Below are 19,523 nucleotides of genomic sequence, written 5' to 3'. Positions count from 1 at the left end.
TAGCAAATGCTACAAAATGATTGCTTACCTGTTGTAAATGTAACAAAACCTCCGAAGACGAGAGTCATAGTACTATAAAGGCATATAATATGAGTATCTAACAAGGTCAGGAAGACTGGAGTAGATTTCCCAAGGAAGGGATGGTTGAGTTCCTGAAATCTGAAGGATAAGGATGAATTAACAAGGAAATGAGAGGGAGGGAACACTGTTCTAGGACAAGATACAGGATCAGCTTTGCATGTTGAAAAGAATACCATGATTGCATTGTGGGGAACAAATTGGGGGAAGGCAGAATGCAGGCACAGATTCAGATAGGAGGCTGTGGCCATAGCCTAGAAAAAGGTGATACATGCCAGGGTAGATTTATGATTTTTCCAAGCCTCTGCCCACCCATCTATGTGTGGCCAGGGTAGACATTCCTTTCCTGATTACTTTAAAGCTCTGGAAGAAGGCATGGATCTATGTGTACTGAAGTGAAGTGGGCTTTCTGACTCCTGAAACTAGGCACCTGCAGAATAAAAAAATATATATATGCGGACTAATGGGAGTGAATTTAGAATCACTGACTGAGAAGGGCAGGGTCAGAGAAAGATCCAGAAGGGAGAGCTTGACTATTATTTTGAAGTAGTATGCTGAAATGTTCTTGTTTTAATAGGCTATTTTTATCGAGAGCACAAGTTTTGCTTTGGCCTGGCTTTGCTTCTGAGTTGGAGACGACCTTCTCTTTTCAGTGAGAAGTGCTCTAGTGAAGTGATTAAGCACTTAACAGTCTGTACTCAGCTTAGCACAAAGCCAGGCTCTCTCCCATACCAGCTCTATGACTTGGGAAGTTACCTGATCCTTGAGTTCAGTTTCTTCATGTGTAGGGGGAAGACATAGTGAGCTTGTGAGGAGTAGGTGAGATAATGCTGGAGAAGCTCAAGCAGAAACTCTGCCTTGTAGTGTGCGGGCTGCACACCTGCGCTTGGATTAATCCACAGTTGTTTGTATCGAGATAAGCAATCACGAAAAAGATGTTTTGACATCAGCTGGTGGTGGCATTGGGTCAGAGTTACAGTCACAACAGTGTCATTCTGGGTCAATCAGGTTTAAATGACACAGGCTTGGCAATTATCTGCCACTCAGGATAGATGAGCTCCAGGGACCAAGGAACCAGGGCAGTGGCAAAGCAAGTTTACTGAAGATCCTCGGTAAGGAACACAGAATTACTGTAGGGTATTGACTGGCACTAGAATCCTCAGGTCAAGATGGAGCTCTGTGGCAGTGGTCACTGAGACTGCAGTCTCAGCAGCTGGGGGTTTCTGTTTATCTTGTAATAGCTCTCTATAAGACCTGCTCTCAGGATACTCATTGTTGTCTAATCAGACCTTTCAAGCTCTCAGGCCTCGACAGTACTGCCTGTAAAGCTCTAAGAAAAGATACCTAAGCACTTGATGCTGGTGTCTGGACTCATGTGCACTGTTCTGTGTAATAGCCGGGCAAAGGCCTGGGCCATAAGGATCCTGAACAACTCCCACATCCTCCATTATCAAATGTACTCTGACTTGTTGATATTATTTTCAGTATTAGATTATCCCCAGAGCAAATATCTCAAAGAAGCCTAAATGCAGGAACATTGTTTGTTATGGAAATGCAGAAAGTTGTCCCTTTTAGTCTTTTTCACAATCATAAAGAAGAGTTAGGAGTAGGTTAGGCTACATATGAAATTGAAACATGACCTAAATAGAAATTATTTGAAAACCCCAGATTACCTCTTTAGCATGATCGCCATTATTGTTCTTTCAACAATGCCAACTTACGTGAAGAATTAATCTGGATGTATGTATGTGACTACTAAGTTGGGCTGTTGAAAAAAAAAAGGAAGTTTTTTAAATGCTTTACATTAATGTTATATGGTGTTGTGGCAGATACGAGTATTGCATATTTGAAAACTGCATTTGTAAGAGTTAATGGTATAGATTTTTTAAATGCCAGCAATTTTTCCCCATGCATTCCTAGATCCAGTATCAAGGTTGTCAAAGGAGAAGAATTTATCATGATTTCAAAGAACATGGCAAACTACATTATTAATCTCCTGATTTTTTTGAGTTTTAAGAATAAACTGACAGCTTGAGTTAAAAGTAATCATATTTAAATATTCTGTGTGTGTGGGAGACATTACCTTCTCTTACCTAATCTTTCAAATCTGTACAAAAGTGAAACCTGTCTGCTGGTTTACTAATGTGTCATTGAAAATGGATATGTGGATTGTCACCAAATTTCTAATGTAAGTTTGGAATGGCCTGATGTAAAAATGTAAGCTGAGTAGGTATCATCTACAAGATTCACTCGGAGGGCTTTGAAGACTATGTCAAAGAGAGAGGTAGCCACCCGCCAGAGAAGCTGAAATGAGCATGGATTTTTTTCACTAAATATGGAAGATATGTAGGAGATCATCTGACTTTAAAAAATCAACTATGGCGTGCTTGAAATTCTTTTTGAAGGAAACTGGGGACACCTAAGAGGGAGAGAAATTCAACTTTCAGAGGTTGAAAACAGAGTTCAAATCAAGGTCCATATGCTGCTCAGTGGGGAAGAACCATCCTACATTTTCGGTCTCGTTTGGTGATAAAAACAATCAGCACTTTTAACAAACGATGGGAGAGATGCTCAGAATTCCAGGCGTTGGTTGGACTTGAGCTGTTTCTTATGTGAGTAACTCTGTTTCTTACTTGAGTGAATTGTAGAATTTTCTAAAAAAAAGTATCCGTTTTTAAATTGGAATCATGGTTAGTGAGTTTCCTAAGATAAGATGGGAAGTCCAGCTAATAGGTAACATGAAAACCTCTTATAAATGAAGCATCCAATAATCAGAAATAATAATTTAAATTAGTTTTTAAGAAGATTGGTCTAAAGAAGAACTGAATGTTAAAGAAGGGAGTGAAAGAGATGAAAATAAGCAATATAGAGTATAACGGCAAGCCCTCCTCTTTTTTCTTTTCTCTTTTTTAAAATTCCTCCAAATATTTATATACCACATGCTTACAAATTGAATATATAAATTGGACAATGGAGGCTGGGCCTGGTGGCTCATGCCTGTAATCCTAGCACTTTGGGAGGCCGAAGCAGGCAGTTCGCAAAGTCAACAGATTGAGACCATCCTGAACAACATGGCGAAACCCCATCTCTACTAAAAATACAAAAATTAGCTGGGTGTGGTGGTGCTCACCTATAGTCCCTGCTATTTGGAAGGCTGAGGCAGAAGAATTGCTTGAACACTATAGGCGGAGGTTGCAGTGAGCTGAGATCACACCACTGTGCTCCAGCCTGGTGACAGAGCGAGACTCTATCTTAAAAAAAAAAAAAAGGAACAATGGAGGATAAAATTCAGAATAAAAATCTAACAAGTGTAATTAATAAATAGGTTATCTGAAGCTGGTATGTTAGTCATTTTAAACAAGTGCTAAATTTACTTCTGAATTTCAACACAAACAAAACAAATTATTGTGAGGTTTTGATTCATATTGCTTCGAAAGAAAAAACTGTTTCCTGGCACTGAATACTAAAAGATTTTATTATGCCATGTTAAATAACTACAGATATAACAATAATTAAAACATTACATGGTACCTATTATGTTAATAAATATATGAATTCTGTTTATAATTCAGTTCATAATGCTGAGTTATTTTTCTAAACCACACTTAGAATGACCTTCATACTTAATACAATGGCTAACATTTCTGAACTCATCTTTTGCTGTTGTATCTCATTTATTGCCTTGAACATGCTGAATTTGCACCTTCTGTTACATAAAATCTCCACAATAATCCTGTAAGGTAAGTTATATTACTATCCCACTTTGAATATAAAAATAGTGAGGCATAGAGAGATTAAGCAATTTGCCCAAAGCCACACAATTAAAAAGAGGGAACCAGGATTTTCATTACAAACCATCTGACCTCAGAGTCAGTGTTCTTAACTATTATGCTATACTGCCTATATATACATCTAAAATGTATAGTGTATGTATGTGTAAGTGTATCTGTATATGTCTATCTATATAGATAGACACATAAAATATCTAGTAAATCAATAATCTTGGATTATCTGTTGTCAACTGAACATCTCCACAACCCCTTTCCAAGATAATTTCTGCACTGTAGAGAAGCCAGGAATTATATTTCCCAGAATCCTCTTTTTTGTGTTGCTTCAGTTTATAGCTAGCCAGTGAGAGGTGCTGCATGATATTGGAAGATGGGACAGAAGGCACCAGTGTTCTGCAGAGGCAATTGCCTGAGCAGATGTGAAATGTCCTGGAGGCTCCCCCAGTAAGCTCTTTAGAAGCACCTGCTTTCCCATTATAGACTGAGACCTTTGATGGAAGCTTTCCAGAGATTCGAGAATTGTAGAAGCTTCTGTGAGCTACAAAAACTACCTGTCTTTGACCTTCTGACTGAGATATTGCTGGAAGCTGCTTTGACCTTCTTTCTCAGAGCTCTTTTGACCTTTCTAAAGGGCTTGGGGCTTTTAGAATGGTCAACTATCGAGTGCAAACAGCAGCTTTTGTTTTTCTGATTATGGCCTTAATATAATACAATAGTGAAACCATCTAGCATAGTGACTGAGAACATTGGCTGTTGAATCAGTCATATTTAGTTTAGCATTTTGATTCTGCCCCAAACTGGCAAAGTTACTGAATGTATCTAAATTTTAATTTGCTCATTTGTAAAATTTGGCTAATAATAGTACCTATTTTTTAGCTCATTTGTAGAGTATGGATAATAATAGTGCCTATTTTTAGGATGTTCTGAATATTAAAAGAAGTAAACCACATAAAGCACTTAGCACAGTGCTGGATGTGAACAATTGTTATTATGATTTAACTATAATTTTGCTTAAAAACATTTGTTCAAGTTTTCTTACATCATCTCCTCCATAAATATGAGAATTTAACAGAAAATTCTAACTCTACAAGTTAAGTGGGAGCTAAGGTAATATTGTGCAGTCTGTTCTTTTCAGTGAATTTTTAACAAATAAATTAATTTTCCTAAAATAAAAAAGTACTGTAGGCTCACTGTAAAAAGTTAAGAACATAGAAATGTATAGAGTATAAAATCAGGGAGTCTCCGCCACTGAATAATGACTACTTATAGTCCTGTGCCTACTTCTCTACATTCTTATAAGCATATGCATATTTATATACACTGAAACAAAAACAAGAAGAAATTATACTTTCTTTTTTCATATGTTTAACTTAGCAATTAATCTTTACAGATTCATATATAGAAAAAAAAAACTATTTTAGTATTTGTAATGGCTACATGGTATTCCTTTGTATTACTATCCCAGACTTAGTCTTCTATCAGTGACTATTAAGGTTATTTCTAATTTATCTGCACTATAAAAATGTTTCAGGCCTGGCATGGTGGCTCATGCCTGTAATCCCAACACTTTGGTTGTCTGAGCTGGGAAGATCTCTTGAACCCAGGAGTTTGAGACCACCTTGGGCAACAAAATTATACTTTGTTTCTAAAATAAATAATAATAATAAGACAGGAATGGTGTTGTGCTCTTATAGTCTCAGCTACTTTGGAGGCCAAGGAAGGAGGATTGGTTGACTCCAGGAGTCTGAGGCTGCAGTGAGCCATGATCATGTCACTGCACTCCAGCATGGGCAACAGAGCAAGACACTATCTCTCTTAAAAAAAGAAAGTTTTAGTCAGCACTCATGCAACTTTGTAAAAAATAAAATAATTTCCTTGGAATAAATACTTGCCCATGTAGTTTCTAGGTCATATAACGTGCATTCTCAATTTTAGTTCATATTGTCAGGTGTCCAACAGAAAATTGGAAACACGTTTTTAATTCCTTCCAGCAAAAGAACAGAAAAGTGTTCATTTCTATAAACTCTTGATAAGCTTTGGGGTAGCTAGTGATAGAGGTATTATGTTTCCAGTAGCCAGGGTCACAGATAATTAAAATGTCTCTTATCCCATTTGAATCAAATGTTCATTGTCGTAAGTCTTTGTTAAATGCTGAAAGGCAGTCAGTTCTGAAGAAAATTCTCTGATGAGTGCCCTGTGGGCCAGGATTTCGTGTTCTTGTATCAAGGAAAACCATACGCTTTAGATAGGAGCTGCAGAGACCACAGATCTGACATTCCATTGTGAAGAAGTAGGAGCCTGATTTAAGTTTCTGCTCAGCTGCAGGGTTTTCCAATCAAATGGAGGTGAGCTATAGAGATGCTGAGAATGTAAATTTCTTTTTTTAAAAATGTTATTATTGGTGGGTAATATAAGGTGGTGACAAGGATACAGAACTACAGAAACTCTCATACACTGCTATTTAGAACCTAAGTGTGTATAATTGTTTTGAAAGTCAATTTTTAGCATTATATACTAAAGCTTAACATATGCTACTTTTTGACTTAGCAGTTCTCTGAGTATACAATCAGTAGATATGTGTATATATGTTCACTAAAAGATGTGTAAGAAATGTTCTTAACAGTACTAATTGTAATGGCCCGTACACTGGAAACAACCCAAATTTATGTTGCCAGTAGAATGGACACATTGTGATATTCTAATTCAAAAGCATACTATACAACTAAGAATGATTAGCTGTTGTATTATGTAATAACCTGAATAAATCTCACAAAACATTCTTTAACAATGAATTAAAGAAGCCACTCACAAAAGAGCATATATTGTATATGGTTCAGACATAGATAAAATGTATTCATAGTGTTAAAAAGTAGGGTATTGGGTACCTGGGAGGGTTGATAGTGACTGATGAGAAGGCTTCTATAGTGCTGGTAATGTTAAAACATGATTTGAGTGTTGATTATACAGAAGATTTATTATGTCATATATTATGATTTTTGAACTTTTCTATGTGTATGTTACACTTAAGTAAAAATTTACTAAGCTTTGTCCAAAAAAAAATAAAAAAAAATGTTATTGTTTTTTAAGTACATGACCACATATTTAGTTGAGATATTTAGGTTCTATGCCACATATTAAGAGGTGATATTGGCCTGATAATCTACCTCTGTCTTAAAAAACAATTCTATCAATCCTGTTCCCTTAATTAAAATGTGAAATTTTGAGTAATAGCAAAATCTTAGTACTTAACTAAATAGGTTAAAAGGTTTTCTAAATAGTGGAATGAGTAGAGCTCTTGGATAGCGTCATTTCATCTTAGTTTAAGCTGTTATAAACCATGTGTTTATTGAGTCATGGAGATGAGAGAACACAGGCTCAGTTGCTTTATAAGTCCATTTCATAAGAGCAAATGGGAACACTGAGCCAGAGAAAGGTGATGGTTTCCTTCTTGTTGTGACTGAAGAGAAAGATGTTACTTCATCAAGATATGCATCTATTAACTTAATATAAATGTAAAATATAACAAGGGATGAAGCTGCTTTAGGCTACTTGAAATATAAAATTAATTTGTCAAAAAAAAGCAATTCTTTTCCCTTTAATTTTGGCAGTAATATTATGTGCAGCCTAGTTTGTGATCCCTGCTTTGTAAGTTGTTTGGGAAATCAGAAGTAAATAAAAATGAAGATTTTCTCATTGATTCTTATTGGTTTAATACAGTAAAACTTGAAACTTCTAATCTATATACTCCTTTGACTGATTCTCTATACATCTAATTAGAACAAAAAAAGAATCTAATAAAAGAGCTCTGGGATTGGAAAGGATTTTGGGCAAGATATTCCTAGTAGACTGATATTAATTTGACTTTTCCTGGTTTTCTACTAAAATTACTTTGAAGATGGTAGGTGTCAGGAGAGGACTATTGGAATAGGCTTTGCAAGAAGAATCTTGTCAATTTTAACTTAGAACATTTTACAAAATGTTCATGTAAAAACTTATCTAACAATATATATTTGAAGGGACTATGCCTTTGCAGAAAAGAAAAAAAAATGAAACTTATTTGCATAGACTCCTAAATAAAAGTCATTAAAATAAAAGTTGCATACTCCCTAATGCATGGGTGGATATGGGCCTGCATCTAGTGATTCTCCTATGCTGGTACATAAGGACTGACCTTTTGTTTCAATACAGAACAATTCTCAATGGCCACCGTAGCTCCAAAACTTACTTGTTGAAATGTATCACAGTTCAACTTCTCTGTCTTCCCAGCATATATTGCTCTTCACTCAGAGGTATCGTCCTTGGCAAAGAATTTCCCAGTAACATACTGCACGCAAATTTCAAGTCTCACATTCTGGCTCTTGGGAACATCACTTAAGATACTCCATGCCTGGAACCTTGGTAGGGGTGGCTGGAAGGCTCTGATAAGCCCATGTCTCTTTTCCTATAATCCCAAGATATTTCCATGAGGTTTCTTTAGCAGGTTTTTCAAAATTCTTTCATTGTGATTTAGCGCTTTATCAGATCCAGGCAGAAACAGCCAGTTCTCTTAAAGGCTGGCCCCCAAAATAACATAAGCATCACTTTCTCCACACTCTATTGGTCAGAGCAGTAGTCCAGCCTAGGTTCTAAAAAAAGAGGAAGGATACAGGAAAAGTAGAGAAGATTTTTTTTTCACTCTGTAACCTACTACACAGACTAATTGACAGGGTGAAAGATTTTCTTTCATCTGTCTTTAGGAGAATGCATAGTTAACACTCTCTGAATGTATTATTCAAACTGATGCCTTTTTATATTTTCTATAGAAAGAAATTAAGAAGTCCTCATGGGCCATGGCTGGGCAGGCGGTGTGATGGGGATGATAATGTGTAAAAGAAGGGTAAATTATTCCTCTTCTGTGTAAACTTTTAAAGAAGTAGTCACTATAGGTATATAATTTGAAATTATATGTGCTATAACATAAGAAAGCAGAAGCTGAGTTGGTTAGTAATTAAGAATAGGAGACCTGAAATCAGATAGATTTGGATTTGTGCTCTAGCCTCACTACTGAATGAATATGAGACTGCTGATAAGTGAGTCTTCAGGCCTCACTTCTCCTACCTGCACAATAGGCGTAATGATGCCCACCTCATGGGTTTTCAAAGTCAAGTAAGGTGAAATATGATAATATCTAAAAGTGCTTGTATTGGGCTTTATGCATAAAAGTACTCAAGAAATAATGATAAAAATTGTAAAAAAAAAAAATAATAATAACAGGAGCCATGATACTGATGTGAAGCAAGACAAAGCAAAAACTTAAAAAAAAAATGAGGGAAGAAGCACTGATGATAAAACTATGAGTAAGATTGAAGGCCTTCATCAGAGGCACTCAATAAATGCTGCAGAACCTGAACATCATGAAGATAGTAAATAGAACAGAAGCTGCATTTTAAGGCTACTGGTTAAGGTTAGATTACAGTGCGAATAATTAGAGAACATCTTTCTTTCTCAGTGCAGTCAAAATCAGGCACCTTGTTTTCTTTTCTAGTAATCATGTTCCCAACATTATTCCTATGCAAACATAAAACTTTAGGTTTTAGGAAGAAACTGACCTATCCATATTTTCTCAAATCACTAGAAAGTCTCCATCAGTTATTTCTTTCTCAGTGTTGATTAACTATGGATACAATTGATGGAAAAAATTGAGACTTGCTGCTGTGTCTGTGTTTTGAAATTTTTATTTTATTGACTTTTTGACAGGGCACAGCTAGAGAAGAGGAAAGCCTAGTTTAAAAAAAAAGTATTTGTACCAAGCCATCTCATCCATTAAATATTGATAATTTAACAGTACCGTTCCAAAACAATAAGGAATTATTGCTTCCACACCAACTGGTCCCAAACAGAATCAAGTTTGTTTTCCTTCCCCCGTGGTTAGCACAGTGTGTCTGGACAAACAGGCAATTAAGTTCTTAAAATATTAACCCAAATTAGGCTGAGACTGGTGTGTTTTCATATTCTTTCACAGCCAAAGACGTTTAACTCACTAGGGTGGCTTAACTTATTCTGACCCTTCTGGATAAACATACACATTATCCTTGCTGTTTATGCATTTTTCTTAGCAAGTTTTAGGAGAATAGATTGATCATCTAAAATGAAGAACTTATTTTTCACATCTCAGTATTGATATGGTAGAAAGCAGAATTTTACCATGGAAAAGGTCAGAACACCTTGATCATATGTCAGTTTCACCCTTTAGCTAATAGTGTGACCTGAGGAAGGTCACTTCATCTATCTGACCTGCAGGTGCCTCATCTATAAAATATGTCTGATGATAATTCTAATCGACCCACCTTTCAGAGTTGTTGGACGCAAGTGAAATTATGAATAGGAAAAGGTGTAAACGTGTTATATAAGGCTCATTTTTCATAAATACTTTAATACTGACTCCATAAAAGTTCATAGTATCTGTTTGCATACACATGACCAAAAATATTTTGAATGGAAAGTGTAAAAAAATCAGTTAAGGTATCTATATGCTCTGCTTGCAAGAGGTAATAATTTACTTGTTTAAAATTGTATGTATATGAAATTTATATAAAAATATATAATTTTAATGTTATTTAATTTTGTGTATATATTGTATATACATATGCTATACATTATATACAAATAGGATTTTTTAAAAGTTAACTTTTTTTTTTGAGATGGGGGTCTCACTTTTTTACCCAGGTTGGAGTGCAGTGGTGCTATCTCAGCTCAGTGCAACCTCTGCCTCCCAGGCTTAAGCAATCCTCCCACAACAGCCTTCTGAGTAGCTGGGACCACATGAGAACGCCTGGCTAATTTTTTCTATTTTGGGGAGAGATTGAGTTTCCCCATGTTGCCCATGATCTCAAACTCCTGAACTCAGGTGATCCACCCACCTTGCCTCCCAAAATGCTAGAACTACAGACGTGAGCCACTGTACCCAGCCTAAAATTTAACTTTTAAGTTATGTTTGAGATTGTGTTATCAAGCTTTCATTTACTTTTTCTATTCTATTTCTTAAAAGCTGGTTTTAATATTCAGTATCTTCTGTAGCTCCTTACCTCCTTGGTTTTATTATATCATCTTTTATATGTAGTTTGTTACAGTCAATATTGTTTATATAAAATAACCACTTAAGTAAATTTGTTATCTGTGTCTACTTCAGAAAACATACAGTTCCACACATTTTATTTTAGGAAGTGCAAAGTGGTGGTATTGATGGAATGTTGGGGAGAGGATATTTCAAGCAAGTCTTATATTAGATATTGCTGGTGGGGCACAGTGGCTCACGCCTGTAATCCCAGCACTTTGGGAGTCAGAGGCAGGTGGCTCACAAGATCAGGAGATCAAGACCATCCTGGTTAACATGATGAAACCTCGTCTCTACTAAAAATACAAAAAATTAGCCAGGCGTGGTGGGAAGCACCCATAGTCACAGATACTCTGGAGGCTAAGGCAGGAAAATTGCTTGAATCCAGGAGGTGGAAGTTGCACTCAGCCAGGATCAAGCCACTGCACTCCAGCCTGGGTGACAGAGTGAGACTCCATCTCAAAAAAAAAAAAAAAGTTAGTTCTGGAGGTAGTTAATAAATGTCAAAAATCCTAAGCATGAAACATTCAGGACTTTACAAGAGAAAAAAATAGAATAAAAATTTGACTTCATTCATCCAAATAGCTGTTTTTGTCAGAGCAGTTTTGATTACATTTCTTTATTTCCATCTGCCAGTTTGCTCATTGACTTTGTCTATATGTTCACACAGTTAACACATTGGCTAATATTTCTAGTTATCTTCACAACCAATTATGCATTGATCAACTGATTGACCATGTAGCAATTTTATTTAGTTGTTAAGAACAGCTGTAAATACCAGATTGACTCTGTTAACAGTCGTTAATTCAGCTGTACAGACAAGGTGTCAGAGAAGACCTTCTGAAATAAGTATAAAATACCTTGCATTCTCAAATGATCATGTGAATGTTAAGCCTCCAGCCAAAATAAATTTTAATTTGAATAACTTTTATTTTCACAGACTACACATTATAATAGAATTCAGTGTGGAACATAATTTAAAGTGTTCTGATATAACAAGGAAATGGTTGTTCAACATTCTTGTGTGTCAAACAGGTGGACACAACTACCAGGTTAACAATGAGTCATAATAGCAAATGTTGTCCTTCAGTGCTGAAGAGGATGTTGGCTCTTGGAATTACGTTCTTAGGTTCTTTTTTCATTTTGGTGAAATGATCAAAACATGTCCTATTTTACATCATTAATAATATTTCATCTTTGCTGAATTTGTGCTATTGAAAATTAAAGAGAATTTGATTGTTATGAAATGGGAATTATGCAGTTTTAATCACTAATGACAGAGACTATATTGCTTGCAAGTCTAATTGACTATCTGGGCCTTTGGGGAAAGTTTGCTGACCCACTGCTAGGATTACTACTGTACTACAGTGAGAGTTCAAGGTTCTTTTCTACTTCAACACCAGTTGTCTCTCCATCCTTGGATCCCAAGATGTCCTACTCTGCTTCAGATGAGGGACAAGAGAAATTTTGAGTCACCTTTGAGCCAGGGGTCTAGAGGTTACAGCTTTGGGTGGAAGGAACAAAGGAGTTAAAATCCGAAGTACAGACTTCTGAGCATGTTGTTTTTGTTTCTGTTTTGCTTTTTGTTTTTGTTTTATGTCAGTGTCACACAGGGATCCAAAGTCTCTCCCTTCGGAAAACGTTGCCTTTTAAAACGTCATATTTTACACATAATAATTTTTTGTATTTATGGTATACAATGTGATGTTTTGATCTGTGTAAACTTCGTAGAAGACTTGATCAAGTTCATTGCCATATCCATCATCTTAACCTCCTCTGAAAGCCAGTTGGTAATCAGGATAGAGTCCAGGGCAGTAGAGTATGGGCGGGGGCAGAGTGGTTGTGGATGTGCTAGTTTGTTGCTCTGGGCCCTAAATTTATCTCTCACTGTTTTGCTTCACTATACCATTAATGTGGATAGATCGTAAACTTAGGTTGCATGTTTAGTGAAAAGGGACAAAGGTGAATATCTGACACATTTTCATGTGAGCCAAGACACATGAGTTTTTATGGTTCATATGAGGTCCATTCTAGTTCACTGGAGTTTAAAATCCCATTCCCCATATTGACGTCAACCTGCAGAAATAAAGTATGTGTGTTTGTTGGTCTTTTCCACTGGAAATTTGTGGTACCAGTGGTTTTTTGTCCAGGATTCAAAGTTCCCAGCCAAATTGTCCTTTCTCTACCACACCAACGACTGTTGTTGTTGTGACAGTTTCTACCCTCAAGTGATTCCTAGGCTAATGATAAAAATATAAATGCAAAGAGCAGACTGTAATGACATGTAGTAAGTTAGAAATTGCTTCATAGAGAAGATAACATTTCTTAGTCTCTTACCAGCTCCATTGTTAAGTATTTAGGAATGGACAGCTGAATTGTTAAACCATTGGTAGCTTGAAATAGGGTATGGTAGGAATATCTCCACCATGGAAACTGGGACTTACTTTTGTTCAGAGACAGTGCAAATTGGGACTTACTTTTGTTCAGAGTCTATTTGCCAAAATGGCACTGCGTTTGAACTGGAAAAAGGAGGGAGGGGGTAAAGATCTTGTAAGCAGAGGGGACAGACATTATGATTAAAATATAATACAGAATATAAAATATCAGCGCCTTTTGATATTTGAAAAGGTTTATTCTCTTTGATGCATAACTATTAATTCAATCTTATTCATTAAAATGTGAAAACCACATACATTGCTTTTCATTTATATTTACCATGTTAGGGTAAGCAAATTTTGTACTGCAATCATCTTTTGGTCATTTTCTCTATTTTTCACAGATTTGTGTATATGTAAATAGGCATACAGTAGGCTGTTACGTTTTCCTCTGGTATTTGATGTGGTTCAGGAACTCTAACATCAACCTGATTTTTAGCCGTTTATGGGCAAACTACTCCTTTTACCTTTAATGCTTTTAGTGTTCATGTATTAATCTATAATCCTAGATTTCTATTGTTTTCAATAATGAGTCTTACTATTTTAGCTTGATATATTTAGTGAAGTTTCTAAATCTATAAATTTGTTTTTCTTCACCTAAGGCAGATTTTTATGTGCTACGAGGTTTCCTTGAGTGATGTCAGAACTCCTTTCATTCATATCTACGAGTTTTCTTTTACTTTCACTTCTGTTCTTTCCCTTTGGATTTAAGGCTTCTCAAATTTGCCATCTTTATTACTGACTTGATTTGATCACATCTATTTTTATTGTCTCTAGTGGGAGTTTTAGCTCTGTTCTTGCTCTGGTGTTTTGTTGCATTCTTTTTCTACTTTAGTCAGAGTTCTTTGTGTCTCTGCTTTGATCTCTCACTCTATGCTCTTCACCCCCTTTTCCAGAGGCCACTTTCATCTTTCCTGTTTTTGAAGACATAAAGCATAGTCTGCTAAGCTTTGCCTTTTCCTTTTTCTACTGATTCTTTTTCTCTTTGTTCATCCTTAGCAGATAGAGATCCATCTAGACCTGGCATTTTTTGAGAGAGTTCCTTAGTTTCATTAGCTTAGTTTGCTCTTCACTCAGGTGCAGGCAGCTTCCTTCTTTGGCTCTGGAACCAAAGGAAGATTTATTTGCACAGGTCTGTACTTCTTGTGCAGATCTGTCTGCTTCTAACAGTGGTTAGTCCAGAAAAGATTGACTATGGAATTCTTTTCTTGAGAGGAGTGGCATCTCAACCAATGTTTCTCAACATATAGTTCTGACGGCCATGGGGACCCTGAAAGTATGTATGGGGCAGGCTCTGGGTGGCTTAAAACGTGATTCCTTAGGATCTTGTGGAGGGGGGGAAATCACATGTTTCTGTGGTTTGTGCATGTATTTTATCTATGGAGGGTAAATCAAAGACTTTCCTACCCCTGATTTGGACTCACCCTTCTTTACCTACTCTGCATTTGCATCTGTATTGTTTGTCATGGAGCAGTATGTCTCAACAGGGGCGCTACTGATATTTTGAGTCAGAGAATTCTTTGCTGTGGAGGCTGTCTTGTGCATTGTAGCATGTAGGAGTTGTGTTTACTGAGTAGGTAAAAGCCTCCCTGGTTTCTGCTCGGTAGATACAAGTAGCAACACCCCATTCCCAGTTGTGATAACCAAAAATACGTCCAGACGTTGTCAAATGTCCCCAGGGGAGCAAAATTATCACCCCTTCCTCTCATTAAGAACCACTGCTCTAGAGGCTAAGAACACATTTCTAAATTTCAGGAAACTTTTTCCAAAATAATTTTCTATTCTTTTGTCTAAATTTGATTGTGCTGTTGCCAGTCTTTTTTTGTTTTTTCTGTCTTCATAGGCATTTAGTAGAATGTTTAAAAGGCTTATATGAGGAATTGTGTTTTTTGTTGCTGTATTTTTTTGTTCATTGTTCAAATCTGCCAAATAATCACTGAACACATAATATATCCCATGTTCTCTGCTGGGTCATGGAACAATAAATTGAGTAGGGTGTTTTCTTTGCCAGTTCTTATCTTTGAGGATTATTCTAGGATTTATACAAATGACCATTTTTATCTTCTTCAAATTTCTTACTCTTTTATCTTTCTTAATAAATATTCCTGTGATATTTTTCTACAACTTGTCTTAATGTAGGACTTGTCGGTACCTTTAAAATTTTCATGTCACATACAAATCTCCAAAGGAGGGGGATAAAGTGTGGCCTTCCTTAATCATAATTGATCATGGGGCTCTGTTTGCTGCAGAACACCGTATGAGATAATTAGTCCAGGATATAGAGTTTGGCAAATATTCATCTACACATTTATTTATTATCTAAGGATGGATGACACTGATGTTTTCAGATTTAAATCTTTAGCCCTGATATTCCACAGAGCCCCAGACCCCAATATTAATTCCTCCTGTGTATCTCCAGATTGAAATTCCACAAATAGCTCATACTCAGTAATTCTTCCAAGGCAAATAATTCCAAGGCATTCCTGACCCCCAAATAGGATATAATATCTCTCTTTCCTCTATATTTTTAACATCGTTCTGTCAAAACCTTAGTTCAGTGTAGGTTAGTATCTGTTACAGTTCTGTCTTTCCTGCTAGACTGTGAGAACTCAGATACAGGGTCTGTGTTTCTCCTTCACTTTTCTCCCCAGAATTTGGAACGAAATGGGTGCTCAAAAGATGTTTTCTTTAAATTTGAAGTACAAACACTGGGCAAAAATAATACCATTGACTTTTTTTAGCAATGTGTTTTAGCTTATTTCTCCAGATACTTAAATTGGGGTTCAAGGATACATTTGGCAACTCTAGGAACCTAATGTTAGATGTTGAAGAAGAAAAATAATTGTAAAAAAAGCACAGAGGCTGGGCATGGTGGCTCATGCCTAACACTTTGGGAGGCTAAGCCAGGAGGATCACTTGAGGCCAAGTGTTCAAGACAAATCTGGGCAACATGATGAGACCTTGTTTCTACAGAACAAAGAAACAAAGCCACCACCACCATAACCAACAAAACCTCAGGGAAATAGGGTACCAGGATTTGCCAAAGACAAACTTGAAGAAATTAACAATTCTGGATAGTGCTAACAATATCTTTGAAAAAAAATTAAGTGTCTTTTGTTTTATTTTTGCTTTTTTGCAGACCTAGGGATTTTGCAGTTTGGCTTGGGTCCAGTGTGATGATTAAACATTTGTTTCTTAAAAAGAGAATTGATTCTTTTGTTCTGTGTTGCTCAATTCAAGATGAAATCATGAGAGGATGTGGAAGGATGTACCAAAGTTTCATCTGGTTTGGTGAGAACAATATGCTACCAGATAATCATTGCTTTATAATAGCTCAAGAAAGTGATAGTTTTTTTTTTTTTTAATTAAAACTCCACATAGCATTTAATTTCTGATTAAATCCAAACCAGAATAAACATCATGACTAAGTTTTAGGAAGTCCATCAAATCCTTCTGCCTCAGTTCTTTGCTGGACCCAGAAATACCATTTTCTTTCTTTTCTTTATGAGTTGGCTATGTTATGGGTACATTTATCTTTTTGTTCATGTGCTATGAGACAGAGATGAAAAAGACAATCTGCCAAGCTTTAGGAAAAATATTACACAAGCATTTCTAGGAAATTGCAAAATAGTTGCTACTTTATCAGGATTTCCAATTCCAGGTATCTTACTTTGGAACTTTTGTATTACTTTAATGTCACTCATAAAATGTTCCATTTGTGAAACTGCTAGATTCCACAAAAATCAGAAAATTTTGTGTAATCTGTAAGAAGACCATAGATTACATTTTGTTGATTGTAAAAATAAATATGCTTATTTTTTTCTCCACTTTTAAGGTTATTTTATTTGTCATAAAAAATCAATCTTAGCTTTCTAAGTCTGTGAAAAAAATAGGTCACAGAAGACTAAATTTTATAGTGTAGATATATCTACTTTATATTATTTAATTATTTCTGTGTCTACATCTAGCATAATTTCAAGTTCAAATACTGCAACCGGCAATCTAGAGTAGTTTCCTTTTGTTACACTGATTTAGATACCTAACTTCAGGATGCGCTATGGGAGATATAATTTGGCAGACAGAGATGAAAAAGACAAACTGCCAAGCTTAAGGAAAAAATATTAATCATCTCTAGGAAATTGCAAAATAGTTCCTATTTATTGTAAAGACCACTAACATTATGAAAGACACTGCATCAACTAATGGGCAAAACAACTAGGTAGCATCAAAATGGCAGGATCAAATTCATACATAACAATGTTAATCTTAAATGTAAATGGGCTAAATACCCCAATTAAAAGACACAGACTGGCAAATTGGATAAAGAATCAAGACCTATCGGTATGCCCACATGCAAAGACACACATAGGCTCAAAATAAAGATGGAGGAAGATTTACCAAGCAAATAGGGAGGAAACAAACAAAAGCAGGGGTTGTAATCCTAGCCTCTGATAAAACAGACTTTAAACCAACAAAGATCAAAAGAGGCAAAGAATACTAAATAATGGTAAAGGGCTCAATGCAACAAGAACAGCTAACTATCCTAAATATATATGCACCCAGTACAGGAGCACCCAGATACATAAAACAAAGTTCTTAAAGAGCTACAAACAGACTTAGACTCCCACATAATAATAGTGGGAGACTTTAACACTCCACTGTCAATATTAGATCAATGAAACAGAAAATTAACAAGCATATACTTGAACTCAGATCTGGACCAAGCAAAGCTAATAGACATATAAAGAATTCTCCACCCCAAATCCACAGAATATACATTCTTCTCAACACCACATCACACCTACTCTAAAATTGACCACATAACTGGAAGTAAATCACTCCTCAGCAAATGCAAAAGAATGGAAATCTTTAACAGTCTCTAAGACCACAGTGCAATCAAATTAGAACTCAGGATTAAGAAACTCACTCAAAACCACACAACTACATTGAAACTGAACAACCTACTCCTGAATAACTGAATAAATAATGACATGAAGGCAGAAATAAAGATGTTCTTTGAAACCAATGAGAACAAAGATACAATATATCAGAATCTCTAGGACACATTTAAAGCACTGAGTAGATGGAAATTTATAGCACTAAATGCCTGCAAGAGAAAGGAGGAAAGATCTAAAATCAACACCCTAACATCACAATTAAAAGAACTAGAGGAGCAGCAACAAACAAATTCAAAAGCTAGCAGAAGACAAGAAATAACTAAGATCAGAGCAGAACCAAAGGAGATAGAGACACAAAAACCCCTTCAAGAAATCAATGAATCCAGGAGCTGGTTTTTTTGAAAAGATCAACAAAATAGATAGAGTGCTAGCCAGACTAATAAAGAAGAAAAGAGAGAAGAATCAAATAGATGTAATAAAAATGATAAAGGGGATATTACCACCAATCACACAGAAATACAAACTACCATCAGAGATAGTATTTTCTACCTAAACACTTCTATGTGAATAAACCAGAAAATCTAGAAGAAATAAATAAATTCCTGGACACTTACATCCTCCCAGGACTAAACCAGGAAGAAGTAGAATCCTTGAATAGACCAATAACAAGGCCTGAAATTGAGGCAGCAAATAATAGCCTACCAACCAAAATATGTCTAGGACTGGACAGGTTCACAGCCAAATTCTACCAGAGTACGAAGAGGAGCTGGTACCATTCTTCTGAAACTGTTCCAAACAGTAGAAAAAGAGGGACTTCTCCCTAACTCATTTTATGAGGTCAGCATCATCCTGATACCAAAACCTGGCAAAGATACAGCAAAAAGAAAATTTCAGGCCAATATCCCTGATGAACCTCAATGCAAAAATCCTCAGTAAAATACTGGCAAATGAAATCCAGCAGCACATCAAAAAGCTTATCCTCCAAGATCAAGTCGGCTTCATCCCTGGGATGCAAGGCTGGTTCAACATACACAAATCTATAAATGTAATCCATCACATAAACAGAACCAAAGACAAAAACCACGATTATCTCAATAGATGCAGAGAAGGCCTTCGACAAAATTTTGCAGTTCTTTATGCTGAAAACTCTCAAAAACTAGGGATTGATGGAACATATCTCAAAATAATAAGAGCTATTTATGACAGACCCACAGCCAATATCATACTGAAT

This window comes from Saimiri boliviensis, chromosome 4 (assembly GCF_048565385.1).
Source record: "Saimiri boliviensis isolate mSaiBol1 chromosome 4, mSaiBol1.pri, whole genome shotgun sequence".
NCBI lineage: Eukaryota > Metazoa > Chordata > Mammalia > Primates > Cebidae > Saimiri > Saimiri boliviensis.
Note: the sequence above shows the minus strand (reverse complement) of the source record.